General features: G+C 61.0%; 1 protein-coding gene across 1 annotated transcript in view; it reads right to left on the bottom strand.

The window, feature by feature from the left end:
- AGPAT3 (1-acylglycerol-3-phosphate O-acyltransferase 3) overlaps positions 1 to 2072 on the bottom strand; it is an 85308-nt gene extending 83236 nt beyond the window's left edge. The window contains exon 1 of the mRNA XM_038581608.1: positions 1993 to 2072. The gene's annotated coding sequence lies outside the window, so the exon portion shown is untranslated. The remainder of the gene's footprint in view (positions 1 to 1992) is intronic.
- Between the last annotated feature and the right edge of the window lie 18941 nt (positions 2073 to 21013).

Here is a 21013-nt window from a genome sequence, read left to right as displayed (position 1 = left end):
CAGGGCCGCCGTCCTCGCAGACCACTCTTGTCCAAGGCTCAAGTGTGACCAGAGAGAACACAGACCAAGGGCCAACCCTGCGTATCACGGTGGACTCGGCTAATGTGGGAAGTAGGGGTAAAATCGGACAGATCAGATCACTTTGGTGGATACACTTTCTCTGCCTTTCAAAATAGAACAACTACTTTGTTTGCTTCCCCAGCCCTGGCCCACAGACCCATGCACAGGCGGGGGGGGGGGGGGGGGGGGGGGGGGGGGGGGGTTCCTGCGGGCGCTGAGCCTGCCACGTGGGCCAGTCAGGGGCCCAGGGCACCCTCCCTGGAAGCGCTTGCTAGAATCCACGCTCCGGCGATCGACATATCCCTCCTGCACCTTCCCTGACCACCTCACAAACCCTGCCGGTCATCCTGCTGTTGCACACGCCTCAGGTCATTGCGGAGACAGAGCTCTTGGTGGGGTCCCCAGTGGGGTCCCACACAGGTGGGGTGAACAGCAAACCCCAGTGCAGCGACACCCCTAGCACTGCACGTGGCATTGGATTCGAGACTAAGGCAGTGACTATACCTTCCAGGGTTTGCACATCCTGCAGGTCAGTCCCATGTAGCTTCTCTTTTAAACAATGTAATCAAGGAGATCTCTAAGGGTGACCAAGAAGCGGATACAACAGTGAACCACAACTGGCTAAACTCTAAAACTTTGAGGGGGGTGGGGGTGTAGTTGTGATGATCCAGAAAAGCGGGAGGAGCAGCAAGAAAGTGATCAAATCCGAGAATGTTCAGAATCTGGGACCCCTTAGGAAGCTTTCAACAGAGGAGCGAGGACTAGGAACCCCTAAGTGAGCATCATCAGCCTGCAGAGCTGTAACCTGGAGCATGTCCAGGGCGGGTTCCAGGCTTAGCCCCACCGCTCTGGGCCCCACCAGCACCAGCACCAGCTCAGCAGTGGTGGAGCTGGGCTCCCTGGGATGACTGTCACTTCTCTGATGGGCGGCTGGGTCCCATCCCAGACTCTCTGAAGGCCAATGGTCCTCGTTTTTCCTTCTAGTAAGATCCTATTTCCTAGGAAAAAGAACCCACCTGCTCAAGTATTCCCTTAGGCAAGATTGTTAATAGTGTGCTTTAAAAAAAAAAAAAAAGGTGCAGGAAGCCATTTATAAGAGCATTTTTCCTACTGCACTCAACTTCTCTCAAAGTTTAAAAAAAAAAAAACTGCACATTTTTTCAAGGTAGCTTCAAGTGCTAATAACCCTCCTTTCCAGGGCCCTGGGGGCGGCCCTGGGGGTGGAGGTGGCTCCGGCCCCCAACGGCTCCTGGGGCTCTTGGATTACGGGCTGACCCCATCACTTGACTGGAACGGTGGAAATTCACAGTCGGCCTTGGTCCAAACGCCAAAGTCAAATCTGAAAACTCAGCACCCGCCACCCCCTTCGCGGCCCCACCTGCAGCCCTCCCGCGGTTGGGTAAAAAGTGAAACTCAGCCTCGGCGCGCGCAGGGTCGGGGTCGGGGTCGGGTCCGGGGAGGGGGGCCGCGCGGGGTCCGGGTCCCCAGCGCCCCCGAGCCAGGCAGGGGGCAGGTCGCGTCCGCGGGGGCGGGGGGTCGCAGGAGGGCCCGAGCGAGCGGAGCCCGCGGGGAGAGGGGACGGGGACGGGGGTCGCGGGGGGTCGCGCCCTGCCTCGGCCCGGGCGCCCCTCCCCCGGGGCTCCCCCCACCGCCCTCCCCGCTCGGCCCCCAGAGGGGCGCACGGGGAGGTGTCCCGGGCCTGGGCCGGACCGGGCAGCGGGGAGGCCGGGGTGCGGGGAGGCCCCGGGCCGCCCCCCCGCGCCCCCGCAGCCCGTCCTCCCGCAGGCCCCGCGCCGGGCGGAGCGCAGCCGGCCCACTGCGGCGCGGGGCGCGGGGCGCGGGGCGCGGGCGCGGGCGCGGGGCCGACCTCGGGCGGAGGAGCGACCTCGGGCGGCGGGAGGGGGCCCGACCTCCGGGGGCCGCGCCGCTCACCTGCAGCCGCCGCCACCTGCTCGTCGCGCGCGCGGCCTCGGCTCCCTCGGCGGCCCCTGCGGCCGCTGCGCTCCGGCCCTGGGCGCGCCCGGCCCTGCGTCGGGCCTCAGCGAGTGCGGCGCCCGCCGCCCCCGGCCCCCATCCCGCCCCGCCCGGCCCGCCGCCCTCCGCCCTCCGCCCTCGGCCGCGCCGCCCCGCCACTTCCTGTGCGCGGCGATCCCACAGTTCCGCCGGCGCGCGGGGAGGGCGGACACGCGGGGGGGACACGCGGGGGGGACACGCGGGGACACGCGCGCGGGGAGGGGGGCGCGCGGGGAGGGGGCGCGCGGGTGCTGCTGGCCGCGGGGGGCGCCGCGGGGGGCGCGGGGGCGGCGGGGACACGGGGCCCGCGAGGTCGGGAGCGGACGCGCGTGAGCCCGGGGCGGGGACGGCGGCGGGGCACGTGGGCTGCGGGGCCGCGAGGCCGGCCGGGGGCGGGGAGACGGCCCGCGAGCCCCCGCCCCCCGCGCCCGCGCCCCCACCCCCGCGCCCCGGCCTGTTTCCGGGCGCGAGCTCCTCCCCTGGCCCGGGTCACGGCCCGGGTCGCGGGCGCCGCGGGGGGTGGGCGGAGGACGGATTTCCGACCCACGTGCAGCGCCCTTTGACTTATTTATAGTTTGCAGCCGCTGGCAACATTGTATCGATTTGACCGGGGAGGAAGCTTCCCGGAACCCTGGGTGGGGGGGAGGCCGGGAACCTGCCTCGCTCCTCCCGGTGCCCCGGGTCCCTGGGCGCCCCCCCCCCCCCCCCCCCCCCCCCCCCCCCGGGAGTTCCCCACGGAGCACCTGCTGGTGGCTGAGCCAGGAAGCGGCCCCAGGGAGCCTGGCCCGGCCGAGGCTCATCTCCCCCTGCCTGCCCCGCCGCCCGCCCCCCTGCGCTTGGACGGTGGACGGTGGACGGTGGACGGCTTTCAGTGGGAAACTATTTGAGATACCAGGCGCCCTTACTCGGCTTGTACCTCCTTTTAACCCTCCTCCAATTATTTCAGAAAACACTTGGGCTAGAATAAAATAAAATAAACATACATGCACCTGTTCTACTCACAATTCCCTAATCCTTGAAAAAGAAGTTATGGTTTGCAGGGCTGGTGGGAAATCATTACCGGTAAAACTGCAGCCTGCGCCGCCGCCCCTCCTCGCTGTCCCATCCTACAGGTAAAATTCCCACAGGCACCTGCAGATGTGCGAGTAAGGATGTTCTGACTTAGGGCGTAGAATCACAAAAATCTGAAAACAACCCACAGACATCTGGCTGAATAAATTCCAGCCTATTTTTAATATATTAAGAATAATAATTTTTAATTTAGAACATTAAAAAATTAACATGGTAACTATATATGCTGATATTACATAATCTGCAAGATTTGTTAAGTCAAAAGAGAGAGTGAAGATGCGGGGCAGTGTGTATACAAGAATCTCTTTGCCGTATCGAAAAGCAGTGTATATGCAGCCGTACGTCCAGAAAACTTCTGGAAAGATAAAGAGTTATCGGCTCTTTTGTTCTCGGCTGGACTGTTAACGGCTGGACAGGGGTAGGTCGACTTCATTGTTGCTAGGTAGTTTAAATTTGTCATATGCACACACTTTAGAAATATGTTTTTAAAACTAATTAAATGTACCTCATCATTTAGACACTTGGTGGCCCCTTAATAGTCACTCTGAACTTCTAGATCAGCTCAAAATACTACTTGTCTCGACAGAGTAAAGCATCATCAGTGTAATCTAATCTATATTCAGATAGAATCTATGATCATTCAGACCTAAGCTAGCAGGAATTTGCATCTGGAAAAGCTCAGCTGAACATATGAGCAGAGTAAACATTTAAACAGAGCTTGGAAGTCAGCCAAGCAGCCCTTAGCTACTTACCGGGCCCTGCGCGGAGCACGTGCCGGGACGGCTGGGAAATGTGGTCCTCGCTGAGATTCCCCGACTTTATTAGATGCGTGCGTTAGTTCACCTACGTACCCAAACAAAGCCCTGGGGTAGAGACGACCAGCATCTGTTCCACATTTGCAGAGACTGAGGCACCGGGAAGCTCCGTGTCTCACCCGCCAGCCCGTAGTGGGCAGCAGGGCCGCGGCCTGACTCAGCCGCAGTGCCCCCGCTCCATGTGACCCCAGTAACCAAGTTCTCTGTGTTGGGAGAGAGACTTAGGTCCCCCCTGAACCGCTTAAATTAAAACGGGGAAAGGACAGGTCTTAGCCGGAGTGTTCGCAGGCACAGATTTGCAGGGTGAGGGGCTTTGTGCATGCCTAGAAAGGAGGGGAGTGGCCTTTGGGTACAGCCTGAGTGTGAGGTAGGTCCTGGGAGGGGGACTCCCCATTCATTATTTGCTCTAAATCTCCAAACCAACTTGCTTGATAACCTGATAACCGTTCCACCAGGTAAATAAACCAGACCCCTGGAGGTGATCCTGAGGCCAAGGAGCAGCCTAGAAGCAGTCTTTCCAGTTCAGAGTCTCTCGCTCGATCTGGTCAAGCCCTGCCCGTAGGCCTCCTCAAGTGCTCCGAGGGCATTGTGGGCTCCAGGTGAGTCCGGATTGAGGACGGCTTCCTGGGGCAGCTGGACACGGATGTCACTGCCCTGGGGGAACTCAGAGTCAAAGCTTCGGAGCTTAGCCTGTGACCTTGGTCAAGGACATGGCCCATGTGAGTCTTCGTTTCCTATAAAGCGAGGAGGTTCCCACCCTAGACTTCCCTGATCCCCAAGCGTGTGCCAAGAGAGCCAGGCCGAGGGGCTAGCTCTGGCATTTCTCAAAGCCTAGAGTTTACTTTTAACCAAGATGTAAAAGTTTACCAAAACTAAAGATAGTGACTTTGCTGGAAATTGATGAACTCCAGCAGTTAACACTAGCCTCAAATGGAGAGATACTGTGTATGTTTTTAATTAGTATATAGCAGGAAAACAGTGGTTACAAATGCAAGTTTTTCAGGAGACTAAGTATTATTTTAAGTAGGCTCCACGCTGAGCGTTGGAGCCCAGCACGGGGCTTGAACGATCAGACCTGGGTTGAGATCAGGAGTCAGACGCTTACCCAGCCGAGCCACCCAGGAGCCCCACAGGAGACAGTGTTTTAAAAATGGGCTTCTACAGGGCCGAAAACCCTCAAGGGGATTTTTCATGACGCAGAGGCTGGAAGCCCCGGACACTCTGAGACCCTGCCCCGAGGTGGTTGTTGAGAAACTGTGATCAACCTGGAGGTCAGAGTCAAGGTCACACGAGTGGGTGAAGCCAGTGCCCAGCCGAGGACAGACCTCAGGCAAATGTCCAGCATGTGGGGAAGCCCTCTGCACCGGGGGAGAGCCCTGGGTTTGAGTCCAGGCTCATCCTAGCTGCAGTAGGAGCCTCACCCCCTCATACTCAGCCATGGGGCTTCTGGATGCAGTGGCCGAGCTGTGGGGCTTGAGGACCTGTGGCCTGAGTGCAGGGGCTGTTCCGACCAGAGCCACCCCGCTGATAGCCATGGACCGCCATCGACATCCTAGTCTCCCTGGGTAGAGTAGGGGAGCCAGAGAGGTGGGCAGCTGGGCCAGGGGACAAAGACAGGGTGACCAGAGCCAGGCTGTGAGGCCCTGTCCCTGCAGCCAGTCGGAGCGGGTGGGGTACCCCAGCATGTCAGCTCACGGCCCGGTGCCTCTAACAGGCCATGTTGGCTCCCGGCCTTGGTCAGCAGCTGCCCCAAGGCCTGAGACTCCGCCTGCCCCGTCCTGCCCCCCTAGTGCCCCAAACCCCACTGGCTGCGTTGTGCCTAGAGGCCTCTCCTGACACAGGCACCTGCAAAGGAGACTTTGCCCCTGCCCGTTAGAAACACTGCCTGACTGGGGCACTCCCGGGTGCTGCACCCAACTCTGCAGGTGAAGGGGGGGCTGTCTGTGCAGATCCCTCCCTGAAGGCCCCCTGGCCTCTCCATCGTTGAGCGGCCCAGGCTCCTTGCCCACAGCCTGGGGCTGGCAGAGTAGGTGGGCAGGAAACCCACACAGGACGTGTGATCTATCAAAGGATCACACCCTCCCCCCTCCCACCCCACCCCCACCCGCAGCCCCACCCGGACACACAAAAATTCTAATTTTTTTCTTTGCACCAAATCAGCTTTCAAATTGTTCTCTGGCATTCAAAACTAAACAAAACAAACAAAAGTACATGCTACTTCTACAAGGTCACCTGCCCAGATGTGGCATCTCCGATGTAGGAGAGCCGCAACCCAGCTCACAGACCTACCGAATCCCTGAGCTGTAGGAAAGAGCCGGTCGGTTCTGCTGTCGGCGGGCTCGAGGAAACACTTCCAGAAGAAAGCAGCCCAGCGTGTTACTAGGCGAGGAGGAGAACCTCCAGAGTTTGGGGGGGCGGTTACTACCTGCCTTAGCACAGGCACAGGTGATGGTGCCACGTGATGGGGAAGCAAATGCTCTACAAACCCAAATACTCGGAGTAACAGTGGAAAAGGGGAGGCTGGGCCCTGGCCCCGTGAGGAAGTGGCCCACGCACCAGCCGGGGCATTAAGAGCAAGCTCAGTGGCACTTTCTGGAAACGCTGAGTGGAGGAGGGACACGACGGTCCTGTCATGTCACACAAAATTAGCGCATCCTTGGGCAGCCCAGGTGGCTGCCTATGGCCCAGGGTGTGACCCCAGGGTCCCAGGATCAAGTCCCACATCGGGCTCCCTGCATGGAGCCTGCTTTTCCCTCTGCTTGTGTCTCTGCCTGCCTCTCTCTCTCTCTCTCTCTCTCTCTCTGTCTCTCATGAATAAATAAATAAAATCTTAAAAAAAAAATCAGCGCATCCTTTAGCACGGTGACGGGCTGTCCATGGGGACTGTGCAGTTGCAAGGTGACTCTGTGCGTTCCCATTTCCTGGGGCCTGGCAGGGCTTGGGGGCGGAGGCTGGGCTCGCAGGTGCCCCCCACCCCCCACCCCCTCTGTTAGATGGAACCGGCTCTACCTCACAAACTGCCTCTGCATCTGAACCTGGAACTGGTGGGGACGGGCACGGTCACCCCTGGACAGAAGGACCCTTGGACTTGCTGCCGTGGGGCTGGTTCCGGGGTGGCAGGGGGTGACAGGGTTGTGGCCCGGCTGAGCGGTCATCTTGCTGCCCTGGGCCTCCGTTCCCTGTACAGTTCAAGGGAGTGAGGGCGCCACCGCACCTGCCCCAAGAGGTCTCCAGAGGACCGGGTGAAGTCAGTCGCACAGGGAAGGCCATGCGAGAGGTTTCTCCGACACCCCTCCCCTGGTGTCTCAGATGCCAGGCCGCCTCCCAGGGACCCTTCCCGCCCCCACCGTCCCCGCCACCTCCCAGTCTTCCCTGGAGCATCCTTCCATGCGTCCTCACGGCTCTCGCCACCATCTGACCTCTACCCTGGAAGGCCACCAGCGCCCCGCCTGGCCCCCGCTGCCCCCCAGCCCCTGTGTACCATCCGTAGGAACAGCCGCAAAGGTGCCATCACCCTTGGCGCTGCGCAGCGGGCGGTCCGCAGGGACCAGCATGCTCCTCACCACACACGGTACACGTGCTGCCTGCGGGCTGCACTCTCAAACCCCCAGCCTGCCCGGCTCAGCCAGCAGCCACCCTCTCACTCTGCAGGCTACGAGTCCAGGTCACCGTGTCGGCAGGGCTGGCTCCTCCGAGGCCTCTTTCCTGGACGTGTAGACGCCACCTGGTTGTCCCCTGTACTGTGTCTCTCCTCCTCTTCTCAGGACACCAGTCGTGCTACATTAGGGCCCACCTAGTGACCTCTTTAAAGACCCCCCCCCAAATACAGTCACACTTAACACATGCCGAGTACAAGACTTAACACGACCTTGGGGGTGACAGCCCCCCAAACACTAGGCCTACATATTTGTACTCTCTCTCTCTCACGCTATTTTTATTTTTTTGCAATAAGCATGTATTCCTTATGTAACGCTGAAAAGCATTTTAAAGTCATCTGTGTCTCACTGGTTCAAGGGCACCGGGGCAGGGGACGTCAAGGGCGCGCCGGCCTTAGGGGCCGACTGGGCTCACGCGGGCGGACAGAGATGCCAGCTGGGGGGAGCAGCGAAGCGCCTCTGTCCCGGCCTCCCCTCGGCTGGGCCCTCGGCTGGGGCTTCCAACTCTGGGGAACAAGAGCTAATGGGGCTTAGGAATCTGGCAGGAAATAGGAAACAAGATCAAAAGGAGCACCAATCTGACCCCCCCACACACACACAGGGATCCTCCACCGAGAGAGTCTCAGCACCTGCCGGCCCAGCGGGTCAGAGTCAGGGCCAGGGACGATGAGACAGTGATGACAGCGGTGATGGGGGTGGTGACGGTAGCCGACACCTGCTGTGGGTCCTCCACATGCCACGCTGCTCTAACAACTCTACGAGGAAGGGACCTGTTGTCCGGGCAGGGGGTGGGGGGAACCGAACCACAGAGAGGCTAAGTAACCTGCCTGAGGTCACAGCCCGGGCGTATCAAGGCCTGGTCCTCCGGCTGGAGAGCTTCTCTGCCCAGCACCCTGTGAATAACGTGAATAAAAGTACGACTGACAGACCCTCTGTCCAACCCCCGCAGCTGGCCAGGCACTTGTCATTCACAGAGAGCCCCGCACAGTTGAGGACAGGGGCGGAAGCCCCCGGCAGGTGGAGGCTGCCTGGATGGTCACAGCACCCCGGGCCCAGGGGCTGCAGCTCAGGCTCCCTCCTAGGGCGTCGGCAGGATGCCTACTCGGGATGCAGCCCCCCCCCCTCCGTCTCTGACCCTCTCTCCTGGGGACATGCAGGCTTCTAGCTCCTTCTGCAGCCCCTCCTGCAATGGCCAGATCCCTGCCGGCTCCCCGACGTCACAGCCTGCGACCTCAGCGTGTTTGACCTCTGGAGCAACTAGAGGTCGGAATTCCTGGTGCAAAGGTGCTTGCCGGTGAGATGAGAGGCCACATGTGACACGTCCGCCACTGTCACTGCCCAGAGACCTGAGCACACGTGGCGCCCACCCCTCCAGGGCCTCTCTGCCCTCGGGCCTCTCGGGGGGCCCCTGACATCCCCCCTCAAATGGAAGCGGGCTGGCTGTCTACAAGGGAAGCTCCCCTGCCCCGCCCAGGGACCCCCTGGCCCGAGGCACGTACCACCACCCCCACAAGCACCACTCCAACACCAGACGATCTAGAACCAAGCTCCTGCTAGTTGAGCGGCAGGTGGACCGCTGAGAGCGGAGCCTTCTATGGCAACCCCGCAGCCGGTGACTTTAGAGCCCGGTCTGGAAGGCTTGAGGTCTCAAGGACGGTTTTGCCCTGACGAAGAGCAGGTATGAATTTGTAAGATCTCCCCGTGCACCAGGGAAGGTGGAGCCTGCCCACGAGGAAGGACTCCTACCTCCACAGGGGGCACCCTCCACCCCCACTCTGACCCCTGCTGGTCTCTCAGGGGGGGATCCGCTCAGTGGCTGCCATCTGCCCACCTCCGTCCATTCAGCCAGCACATGCCTGGCCCTTTGCGATTGGCTTTGACGGTCATTACTCAAGAAAACATGGGCCGGACAGACATTTCTCCAAAGAAGACGCCCAGATGGCCACCAGACACATGGGAAGATGCTCCACATCACCCATCATCGGGGAAATGCACGTCCAAACCACGATGAGATCCCACCTCCCACCTGTCAGAACGGCTAAAATCATACACGCGCACACTAGAAACAAGTGTTGGTGATGATACAGAGAAAAAGGAGCCCTCGTGCACTGTTGGTGGGAATGCAAGCCGGTGCAGCCGCTCTGGAGAACAGCGTGGAGGGTCCTCAAAAGGATAAAAATTGAGCTACCCTACGATCCAGTAATTCCACCACTGAGTATTTACCAAAAGAAAATGCCAGACACCAATTTGAAAAGATACATGCGCCCCGATGTTTACAGCAGCATCACCCACAGTAGCCAAGATAGGGAAGCAGCCCAAGCGTCCACTGACTGATGGATGGATAAAGGAGACGTGGTGTCTCCACGATGGAGTATTCCTCAGCCATAAAACGGAATGAATACTTGCCATTTGCCACGACGTGGATGCACCTAGAGGGTATTAGGCTCAGGGAGATACACCAGTCGGAGGAAGACAAATACCGTATGATCTCACTTATATGGGAGATAGCAAACAAACAAACACAGAAACAGGCTCATAAACACAGAGAACAGCCTGGTGGTTGCCAGAGGGGAGGGCAGGATGGGGGAGCCAGGAGAGGGGCACGCAGAGGCCCAAACTCCCAGTTATAAAATAAACGAGTCATGGGGGTGAGGAGTACGTTGTAGGGAACACGGTCGATAATACGCTACTAATGTGTGCCGACTGCCCTTACCAAGGTGAGCAATGATTATTGGCTGGAATTGTCACCTCACTGTTGTACACCTGACACAGTCAACCACGCTTTGGTAATTTAAATAACAACCGCGAGGGCCGGCATCCATCCAGGGTGTATGAGGCGTCTGCCCCCAGACGGCTGGGCGCCCTTCCATTATCCAGGCCAGTGGGCGCCCCAGGCCCCTTGCCTGGCGGGACCTGTTCGCCTGGACACAGGCTGAGGCGTCTGCCGTGCACCTGCCACTCGCCAGGGCCCCTGCTGCCCTGCGCCATCACACATCTTTCTGTGCAAAACAATACAGTGAGGGCCGTCGGTGCCGCATCTCCTCAGTGGGCTGCGAGGTGACCATTGCCGGTGGCAGGATGTCTCTGCTGCCACTGCGGACCCCCTGCCCGCCCACTAGCAGCCCTGCTGGCCCCGACGTCACCCCCAAGCCACCCTGAATCTCCCTGCTATCTCTGCAGATGGGCTCTCAGAGCACCCCACGTCCACGGTGGCCCTGCCAGGGTGAGAGTCATGCAACCCTGTGACCATCCTCTGAGGAGCCATCTCCCCTCCTCCCTGTCCTGTCCCCATGGGGCCTCGCTCACCAGCTCACCAGCCCACGGGGAGGCACTTGCCAATAGGTGACTGTGGGAGGGAGGGAACCGGTCCTCTGTGCCCCCACCGCCTGCCCACTGCCCGGGCCTCAGGCCTCTCAGACTCTGTGCTCGGCACCCAGTGGGTGCTCTCTGGGAGGCAGTGGTTTGGGGAATGTCTTGCCCTGTCTAGGCCTGGGGAGCACCCCAAGAGCTTGGGGGGAGGAAGCCGGTGTCCCTCCTGAGCACGTGTCCGTGGCTGACATGGCTCCAAGGGACGCCCGACAGCTGCAGGTCCCGTCCCCCTGCCTAGAGCCCCGTCCCCTGCACACAGGCAGGCCTCAGGTGAAAATCCACGCTACCACTGAGATCGAGGCATCTGAGCAGTTTGATCCTGGACGGTCCCAGTGGAGGCAGGTCCTATCTAATCCGCACGATTAGTCCGGCCTGAGCTTCCATCCTCGAGGGGCCAGTCTCCTGGGTTCAAATCCTGGCTCTGCGGCTTATGGCTGAGCGACCTCAGGAGGGTTTCTTAATCTCCCTGTGCCTGTTTTCCCATTTCAAATGGGAAAGTAAAGTACCTCCATCTCCGGAGTATTGTGAGGATCAATAAGGTATCAGGTCAACAGGGCCTCACAGGGCACCTGGCGTGGGGTGTGGGTGACACGAGCTCCGGTGGGCTTGACGATCGCCTCTATCCGTTCTTCCTCACTCTTCACTGTGGAAGGTCGGGGCTTCTTTTTTATGATGTGAATTATTTGTGCATTTACCTGTCGGACTCCATAAAGCAGTCGCTCTGAAAAGGTGGCCCCAGGCCTGCCCTGGGCCAGATGTGAGCATCGTGAGGGAAATTTTCCAAGCTCACTGCAGACCCACCAAACCAATAATTCGGGGATGGGGCCATGCGATCTGGGTTCCTACAAGCCCTCCAGGAGACTTGACCCACCCTGAGTCTGAGAACCACTGCTGGAAAGGCTTTATCTTTAAAATAAATCAAGGGGGGAATCCCTGGGTGGCGCAGCAGTTTAGCGCTTGCCTTTGGCCCAGGGTGTGATCCTGGAGACCCGGGATCGAATCCCACGTCAGGCTCCCGGTGCATGGAGCCTGCTTCTCCCTCTGCCTGTGTCTCTGCCTCTCTCTCTCTCTCTGTGTGACTATCATGAATAAATAAAAATTAAAAATAAATAAATAAAATAAAATAAATCAAGGCGTGCCTGGGCAGTTTGGTGGTTGAGTGTCTGCCTTCGGCTCAGGGGGTGACCCCCGGGTCCTGGGATCAAGTCCCACATCGGGCTCCCTATAGGGAACCTGTTTCTCCTTCTGCCTGTGTCTCTGCTTCTCTCTCTGTGTGTGTCTCTCATGAATAAATAAATAGAATCTTTAAAATAAATAAACAAATAAATAAATAATTTTTAAATAAACCAAAATCAAAGTATAATCCAGAAAAGCCAGGCTGCGGGAAAAAGAAAAACATTCCTGCCGCGTTCCCTTCCTGCTCCGAACAGGGTCACATATTTCCTGTTCCCACGCCCCGGGTGCGCGCCCTGTGGCGGCCACCGCCGAGTACACACTGCAGACAACACTGCGAACGGTGTTGTCTCCAGGCCTGGAGGCTGGAAGCCCAAGACTCACGCGGTGGCAGGCGTGCTTTCTGCTGGAGGCACCACGAGATGATTCGGTCCAGGCCCCTCTCTGAGCTCTGGCAACTCTGGGGGTTCCTCGGCTGGGTGTTCGGACTCTCTGACCCCGGAGCTGAGCCCACGGCCCTCTGAGAAGGGCTCGAGGACCTGGGTGGGCCACCCCCTCGGCCCCACACAGACACAGGGCCGGGCCGAGCAGGGCTCCGGGCCCCCTCTGCTCTCCCGGGTTGGTTGAGAGCACAGCCACCTGCCCTGTGGGGCTGTTCCCTGACCCCACGCCTTCTGCCTGTCACCACTGCTCCAGAACATCATGCGGCCCACGCTGACCGTGCAGAGACTGGTCTGCCCCCGTGTGAGGGCACGTGTCGGGTGATGACGGGATTCGATATGAAAATGGCATTTGTTTTCCAGAACTTAGAATCCAGACAATTGACAGACTGTCCTTTACCAAAACAAAGATACAGCAAAAGAATATTTGCTCCCGCAAACGTCCTCATGTTTAAGGTAATTAATGCCACTTGTGAAATCCGGGAAGAATCCGGGACAGAGGAAAGTAGTGCACCTCTTCCTAGGGTCACTCTCCGCCCAAGCTGGATGACAAAATGCCCTGATAAAGAAAGTGAAGAGGGCTTTGCTCTGGCCGAGGTGTGCATCCACGCACCTGTGCCCTGAGGACCGCGTGGGCGGGTCCCCAATGCCTGTTGGACGTCAGTGCCGCCCAGCTGTCCAGGAACCGAGTCAGGGTCCCGGCCCCACGGAGGACGGAGGGGGCTGAGCTGCGTGTTCCGCCTGAGGGTCTGCTTCGGGGAGGAAGGGGCCTGTGTTGGCAGGCTCACGGGGAAGGGGGTGTCCGAGCACTCTCTGGGTGCTCCCTTAGCGGGGGCGCCCCATCTCCGCTGTAGCTTGACTCTGCCTCCCTTCCCCACGCCCGCAGGCCGCTTGGGCCCGGCCTCCCTCCCAGGGTCACCCGAGGTGGCCTCCAGCCTCCCAGGGGCCTGGTCCATCCGCGGGCACACAGCACGCCCACCTCCAGGCCGAGGAGACTGTCCAGGCAAGGCGAACGTGACTCCGCTAGGCCTCAGCCCTGTGCTCGCAGGCAGAGACCCGGCCCAAGACGACCCAGGGCGCAGGTCGGCAGCTTGACTTCACCAGGGCACCACGGGGAAAGCTCACGCAGCCCCCGGTGTAGACGAAGCTGAGGCCTCAGACACGGAGGGACCTTGGAGGTGTCCCTTCCACCCAGCTCAGCACTGAGCCCACCTAGTTCCCAGGAGCTTCTCAAAGACGCGCAGAGCAGAGCGGCATCCGTGGGGGCCAGGCCCACCTGAGGCCCGAGGCCACCAAGCAGGAGGCCCCCCAGGAGCCCCGTAGCCAACGCCAGGAGGAAGGCTTCCGCGGGGCGGGCTCTGCTGGAAATGTGTTTCCATCCACACCGCCGGCTTCCCGCTTCCTTGGCTGCTCCCAGTGCCCCTGCGTAGATCCTGGGGTTCTGCGCAAGATGACAGGTTTATGGGACACTCTTATCCGGTGCCTCTCCCTTCCCAGGAATGTTTGGGGGGTGGGGACGGGATCAGGATGTAGCCAGAAAAGCCATTTCCATGACATAAATTACCTGAAGTAGGAGCTTCCCGGGGCTGCTGTTCAAACGGGCCCACGCGGGCAGCTTAGGTGTGGAGGGCTGTCCTCCCCCTGCTGGGGGCCGCAAGTCCAGGTGAGGGCATCGCGGGGCCCTGCCCTTTCCCAAGGCCCTGCCTCGTCCAGCTCTGGGGGCTCCGGGGTCCCCTGGCTCGGGCACATCAGCCCACTCTGCGCCCCCGTCGTCCCGCGGCTTCTCAGCTCCACGTGAGGACACACTGGTGTCAGCCACTGGTGAAGGTCCACCGCTCCAGTCCGCTCGCAGCCCCCCGTGTGGATGTCCTAAGTCATCATCAGATGCCAGTGAACAGAGACGCCAGCAAGTGCCAGCCCTACCGCGCACGGCTCGGGGCGCAGGAGGGACACCAGGGCTGGATGGGGGCGGGTGGTCAGTGAGGCCCTTTGACCTCAACCCCGAATTCCCGCTTGCTCCCGCTATGACCCAACGCTCCGTCCAGATTCAAGGAAAGTGCACGGATTTACCCAGAACTGTGGACCCGGGCAGCGTGACCCCACAGGGCGATGGGCACAATGGCAACGCTGGCTGGGTTACGTCACCCCCCAGGGGCCCTCCACGGGCTAACAGAGGTGGGGGCAGCTGGAGCCGGGGCAGGACAGGTCGGTGACCCCGGATTGAATCTGCGGGCATCACTTCGGATATCATGAGAGATGCTGTTTGACATTTCGGAAGATCAAGGCGCAGAGTTGAATTCAAAGACCGGTAGTACGTGGTATGTGTTACATGGTGCCAGTTGGGGGGAGAAACAGGCTGCAGAGCACCCCACACACTGTGTGGGTGCATGGCTGGGGACCTGGGAGGCACGCCCCACGCTCCCGAGCACCGGAGGGAGGGGAGCCTGGGATGGGGCGATGGCCCTGGGGCCGTGGGTCACTGCGGGGCCTCCTCACGCTGACCACCTGTTCCAAAGGCTGCAGACGAGCACCCAGAGGGGCAGGCGCACGGGCCAGGCCTGAGGGGCCCTGAGCGCGGAGCTGGGGAGCACGTGGACCCTGTCACCTATCCAGAAGCTCTGTGACCATGAATTTTTTTTTCCTTTTTTAATGATCCTATTTATTTATTTATTTGAGAGACAGCGTGCAAGCACAGGCAGCGGGGAGCCCCAGAGGGAGAGGGAGAGGGAGAGGGGAAGCAGACTCCCCGCTGAGCCGGGAGCCCGATGCGGGACTCGATCTCAGGGCCCTGGGATCACGACCGGAGCCGAAGGCAGACGCTTCCCCGACGGAGCCACCACCACCCCCCCGCCCCCGGGCGCCCCTGTGACTTTCGTCTTTGACGTTTTACAAGAAGAATGCATTTCTGTTCCACTTGGGTAAAATTTTAAAAATCGGTTTTGTTTTCAAAGCCACAGCCTTTTCGAAAGCACAATAAACCAGCAACCACAAAACCAAAAAGAAATGGTGCGAGATAAGCGTCTGTGGCAGAGGCGTGAGGGATCTGCGCCGAAGCCGTCCGTGGGCCCTGAGCCGGCTGCTGCCGGCAGCCAAGGAGGAAGGCTGCTGGCTCCGCGTCGAGGGGCCCCGGGGGGAAGGTGGCCCTGGGGGTCTCGCCCCGACCGTGAGCCCCGGGCTGCTCCCGACGCCCCGGACCCTCCCCACGGCGCCGGTGACCATGGTGGCCCCCCCATCCCTGCACACTGTGGAAGCTCCGCAGGGGACCCCGCGAGGACAGCACCGCCTCCCCGCGAGCGCAGCGGGAGCCCCTCTCACAGAAGCGGGAGCGACGTTCTCAGCTGCCGACTACCGCACCCCCTTTGACAGCCGAGCAAACCCAGGCTCAGAAACAGTCACACGCCTTGCCTAAAATCTCAGGCGCGTGCGTGGCGAAGCCGGGATCACTCGAACCCAGGACTCGGGCGGTTCCTCCCCCCGCGGTCCGGCCCCACGGATGCACCTGCACAGCGCGGGTCTGTCCTCCCTGCCTGGGCGCTCATGACCTTGGGGTGCCGGCGCACGCGTCCTGTGGGATGCCCCACTCCAGGGCACAGCGCAGCTCACCCCATAACGTCCCGCAGACTGGCACGGGCGGCACCCACCCCAGTCCTCACCGCCGCGTCCACATGGGGGCAACCTCGAGGGTCTCAGGCCCCGTGCAGGGCTCCGAGTCCACACCCGCACCAGCGTCCTGCGGGTAGAGGACGTCTCTCACGGCCCGGAGGGGAGACCAAGACGGGGGGCTTGCTGAGGGCACCCCAACTCCAACCGCAGGAAGAATCCTAAAGGGGCAAACCCCACACCACCAGGGGCGGGGTCTCATCTGCAAACGTGTGTGGCCCTGGGGCAGCTTCTCACTCCGAGAGGGGGGCTCTCCCCGGGAGGCACTGCCAGGCCCCCTCGCCTCCCCTCCCCGCCTTGGCCCAGGAGTGGGGACACGGCAAACGGATGCTGTGCTCCGTGGGGCGTGAGCGGGGTGGCCCACGCGGACCCCGGTGCCAGCACACCCTCCAGCCCAGAGACGTGTGTCTTGTGTAAAACACACGCCATTTGCCACCTGGATGGTTTCACAGTGTGGGGCTCAGTGGCACCAGGAGGGCTCAGCTGTCCTGCGAAGGTCCCCGCTGTCCGCTCCCTGCGCTCCCCACGTCTGTGCACCTGCCCGTCCTGGTCAGTTCACACGAGTGACCCCACCTGGGACTTGCCATCTCTTGTGCCTTGGCCTCCCTTGCTGAGCGTCAGGACCCGGAGGCCTGCCCACGTGGTAGTGGGGGATCAGCGCGGGTCCCTCCTACTGCCCAGTGCTCCTCCCCAGTGTGGACAGACCTCCACGGACCCTCGAGTCGTTTGCCCCTTTTGGGTGCTGAGAAGGGTGCTGCTGCGCACGGGCAGGTGCAGGTTCTGTCTGGACACCTGCTCTCGGCCCCCTTGTGAGGTCGCAGGGGTGGAGTTGCCGGGTCATCTGGCAGCTCGGTGGGTGGCCGCCTTGTTGAGAAGCACCCCCCCCCCCTCGTTTTCACAGCAGCTGCACCATAGCAGCCCCCGGCCCCACAGACACTAAACTTCCTTGCTCAGATGTGCACACAGGCCTCACGCTCTCCTGTGACCGGCACCCCGTGCTCAGGATTCCACGCTCCAGCCAGGGCACCGTCCCCACCCCGGGCTGGCCCGTGTGGACCCCAGCGAGGAACTGGGCACAGACTCTGGAGCAGGCCTCAAGCCCAGCCTCTCAAAGTTGGGTTCAGTGCGTTGAGGCCACAGGTGCACAGGCAGGGGACGGGATCGCAGGGACACTGTGCCGGGGGTGACCAATGGCCAGGGTTGCCCAGGGCTGCCGGGGTCAGGCTTCTGTCCCAGCATCATTGATAGCAGTGCCCCCTGCCCCTCTCAGAGGTGCCCCATGGGTCCACTAACTTATAAGGTCCCCCGACCTGGAGCCAGCTGGTGTCCCAGGCTCCCCACGCATGTGCCTGTGTGTGTCATGAGGACTTCCACGCTTCCAACCACACCTGCTCTCAGGTCTGTCTCTTCGCGCCATGAGCTGACCTGCTGTTCCTCTCTGACAGTGAGCCAGGCCACGGGGGCCGGCACAGGTGCGTGACAGACAGTTCTAGAAAGAAAACCTCTGCCAGACTCCACAGGCGGGGACTCCTTCTGCCCCTGTGCTGCAGACCACCACCCGCGGGGTCACATTGTCGCCAGCAGCCATCTCCACCCATCTGGACGTATGTGCGAGTTCACAAAACAAAATCCACCCCCGTGCTCTTGCTTATGTGTGTCCATGCGTGTTTTGTGTGTCAGCATGTGTTTCCATGTGTGTTTCCACATGTGCGTGTGTTTACATATGTGTGTTTCTATGTGTTCATGTGTGCTTGTGTTTCCGTGTGAACATGCATATTCCCGTGTTTGTGTGTGTGCATGCACGTTTCCTATGTGCATTGTGTTTCCGTGTGTTTCTATGTGTGCATCTGTGTTTCTCTGTGTGTATCCATGTGTGCACACACCTGTGTACATTCGTGTGCATACACACGCATGTGAATCCCAACGCCTTTGATGAAAAGGAAATGTGAAAAAAAATTAAAAAGAAAAAAAAGAAAAGGCAATGTGAAATGAATCCAACAAGGCAGACGTTTTTCCAGAACGACTGGGATCAGGACCCCGTGTGGAAAGCACACAAATCACTGGTCTTAAGAGCCAGGTGAACTGCCCAGGAGTGATCTCCTCTTTAAGTCCGTCTGGGGGTGCTGGGTCTCAGCCCGGGTTGCCCTCCCCCCGGCCAGCCCACCCCTGTCTCTGCTGGCCCCGTGTTTGGATCCTGGCGCACGGGGTCCACCCTGGGGCCGCCTCCGTCCCCGGGGCAGTGGCCAGCACTGCAGGGGGGAAGTCTTGGCTCCACGGGCCCGTCCTCTGCCCCGGGGACTGCGGGGCTGCACATCTGTCTTGGGGCTGCACTGCACAGTTCGAGGTCCGGGACAGGAGCCCCTCGCGGGTGCAGCCGCCCGGACACGTCCCCCCGCTTTCCCGGGGACAGCAGCTCCCTGCGATTCCCACAGCATTACTCACATTTCCCCACTGGACTCCACGCAAGGCTTGACTTTTGAACCCACGGAGAGTAGAGCAGTAATTTCTATAGTGGAGATATTTTGTTGTTAATGAGAGTAATACCGGATTACATATATATTAAAAAAAAAATCCCTCCGGGAGATGCGGGAAGCCCGACGCTGGTTACTGGTCATGGGGATGAGACAGATTTTATTTGTAATTCGCTGTAAGGAAGAGCTGAGCGCACCGGCTTTGCCCGAGGCCAGGGCAGCGGCCGAGGGACCGTGAGGCGGGGGGACAGTCGGGCAGGGCTGCGCTCCTCCCGCGGGGCTCCGGGCAAGGGGACGGCCCCCGGGGCCCCGGGACAGAGGAGCCTGGCTCGCGGCACACGCGCACACACGGGCTCCCCCGCGGCCCAGGGGCGGCGATCACAAACGTGGGCCCGCCCAGCAGGCGGGAACCCACAGGGGCTGGTGGGCCTGGGTCGTGGCCTGGGCAGTGGGGGCCGAGGGGGCCGCCACGACCTCGGGGCGGGGCACTGAGCCAAGCCTGCCCCCAGCCCCCGCCGCTCTCAATTCCGATCATTCCAGGACTTCAGGCGTGTATGTGAGGTTAACAGGTCTCCCCATGGCCAACCCCAAGCTATAGCCACTGTCAGGATGTTGGTCGTGAGCCTTCAAGACCTTTTAGATACGATTTTATATATTTTATATAAAGTTCTGTCTTTAACACCAGGAGGATGATACTACCTGTGTCCCTGAGGCGGGACGACACGCGGTAGACCTTTCTCACGGCAGCGCCTCTCGCCGGTGAGACACTCCCTGCGTGAAAATCCCGCAATACTGACCATTCCCGAGGGCGCAGACGAGCCAGCTTGCTGGGCTGTCGGCCCTACACACCAGCGCACTCCTGCCTGGCAGAGGGGAGCCGGCGTTGCTCCGGAAGGTGGACGCCAGGCATCTGTCCTCGGGGGAGAAGGTCCCCTGTGCCCGCAGGAGCCCCGGGCAGGCTGCCTCAGGACACGGGCGTCCTGGGGAGGACCGAGCGGGCAGCCTGGACCCTCCGATGTGGGCCAGAGAGGCTCCCGGGCGGAATGGGGTCAGGGCCGTACCTGTTTCCTATTTGAGATGCACGGTTGCTGGCACCGGCCCCACGCAGGTCCTGGTCCTGCCAGGCTGCGGCCCCGTGAGAGCACCGGGCGGATGACGTCTGCACTGAGGTCCGGATGTTTGGGGAGAGCACCTCTGACCCGGGGAGCACCCGACAGGGGTCCTTGGGCACCCCAGGGAGAGCATCCACGGGTGTGAACCGTGGCCTGGAGGCCAGGCTTTGCCTTGGAGGCCAGTGGAGCTGAGCCCTGAGCCAAAGGGCAGGGCTGGGGGGCAGACACCCCCAGAGTGTGGGGCACCTGGGTCCGGCCACCTGTGCCACGGTGGGTGCGGTGCTAGGGACAGGACCGACCTCTCGGGGCTGATGGAGCCCCGGGATCCTAGACACATCGGGGGCAGAGGAGCCCTGACCTCACAAAGGAGGCTGGACTCCCTCTTGGTACCGACAGGGAGGGCGTGTCCCCACGTTGCTGAAGCACACTCACCTGTCCACACCTTCGAGCACTTGCGTGCTGCTCCCATTGGCTGTTTCTAGAAAGAGAACTTTCAGATCAAAGAACAGAACGCTCTCCGGGAGCATGAACCGGTGCAAAGGCAGGCAGAGGCCCACGCTGCACACCCGCAGTCTCCCGAACCCCTAACCTCCGGGCACGGGGAGCAGTTCGGGCCGAGCTGTCTGGTGAGGTGGGAGGCTGTACTGCTGCCCCCCGAGGCCCACCAGCCCTGTGCACAGGGTCCCGGACGGTCCCGCCAGCAGCGGCCCCTGCCTGGGGGGAGGCGGGGCTGAGCCTGAGCCCCTCCTGTGGGACCCAGTTTGCAATCCCTGCTCCTTCCGTCTCCTCTCTCCGGGAGCTCCTGGCCCGAAGGGGCCCATGGGCTCCAGAGAAAAAGACGTCCCCGCCCGTGCGCTACCTCCGCCCAACGGCTGCAAGGGCCGCGCCGATCCCTGGAAGAGGCGCAACAGCAAGATTGGGCTCCCCGGGCCCCACCCGCCTCCCTGGGCTAGCGCAGGGGGCCCCCTCTGCTGGCCCGCATGGTCCGCCCACCCTCTGCCCAAAGAAGGGAGAACACAGATAAAATCCAACATTGGCCTTGGGGAGTCCGGATGCTGCGGCTCTGTCCCCGTGAGCCCCCACAGCAGCCCCCGATTTAACCTCCGCCTGGGGCAGGGGTGGCCCAAGGACTGAGCCCCGAGTCTAAGAAGTTCCAAGACACCCCAGCCCTTG

Source organism: Canis lupus, chromosome 31, assembly GCF_011100685.1.
Source record: "Canis lupus familiaris isolate Mischka breed German Shepherd chromosome 31, alternate assembly UU_Cfam_GSD_1.0, whole genome shotgun sequence".
NCBI classification, from domain to species: Eukaryota; Metazoa; Chordata; class Mammalia; order Carnivora; family Canidae; genus Canis; species Canis lupus.
The sequence above is the reverse complement of the archived record's forward strand: the minus strand, read 5'-3'. Positions and strand labels throughout refer to the sequence as shown.